At 50.9% G+C, this 709-nt stretch overlaps 1 protein-coding gene across 1 annotated transcript in view; it reads right to left on the reverse strand.

Annotated features, from left to right (window-relative positions):
* The window catches only part of CNGB1 (cyclic nucleotide gated channel beta 1), an 80974-nt gene that overhangs the window by 68428 nt on the left and 11837 nt on the right, over positions 1 to 709 (reverse strand).

Genomic DNA, 709 nt, shown 5'->3' on the forward strand with positions numbered 1-709 from the left:
TGGAGGTGAACCCATGACTGGATTTCCCGTAGAGATTGCGAACTGGAGGCTTCAGGCTTATTTGGGGAGCCCACACTGTTCTGACAACTTTTCAATGACTTGGCAGTTTGACATTAAAGCCTACATTTCCAGCACCTCCCTTTTCTGCAATTACAGTTTACACCCAATATTATTTTGTATTCGTTTCGGGTGTACAGTGTAATATGCTTTACCCAGTGCTCCCCCCGTACTCCCCATACCACCTGCCACCATACATGGTTATTACAATACTATTGCCTATCTCCCCTGGGCTGGCCTTTCACGCCCACGACTACTCTGTAACTACCAAACTGTACTTCCCAATCCCCCCACCTTTCCACCCAGTCCCCCAGCCCTCCTCCCCTGGAGCCAACAGTCTGTTCTCTGTATCTATGAGTCTGTTTCTGTTTTGGTTGTTCACTTATATTGTTATTCTGATTCCACATCTAAGGGAAACCATATGGCACTTGTATTTTCTAGCTTCTCTTGAAAAACTGGAGGATCTGGCCTCCCCAGGCCCGCACTCCTACAGGGCAGAGGCACCTGGAGCCGAGCAGGGCCCTCCCTGGAGAAGGACACAGGCTCCTCACCCAGCCTGTCCCCCTGATGACAAGGCAGCCACCCCCTCAGTCACCTCTGACAAGGTCCACACTGTTGACAACTATGAGGCCAACCTAGGTGCCCCCATGTC

This window comes from Myotis davidii, unplaced genomic scaffold, assembly GCF_000327345.1.
Source record: "Myotis davidii unplaced genomic scaffold, ASM32734v1 scaffold590, whole genome shotgun sequence".
Classification (NCBI taxonomy): domain Eukaryota; kingdom Metazoa; phylum Chordata; class Mammalia; order Chiroptera; family Vespertilionidae; genus Myotis; species Myotis davidii.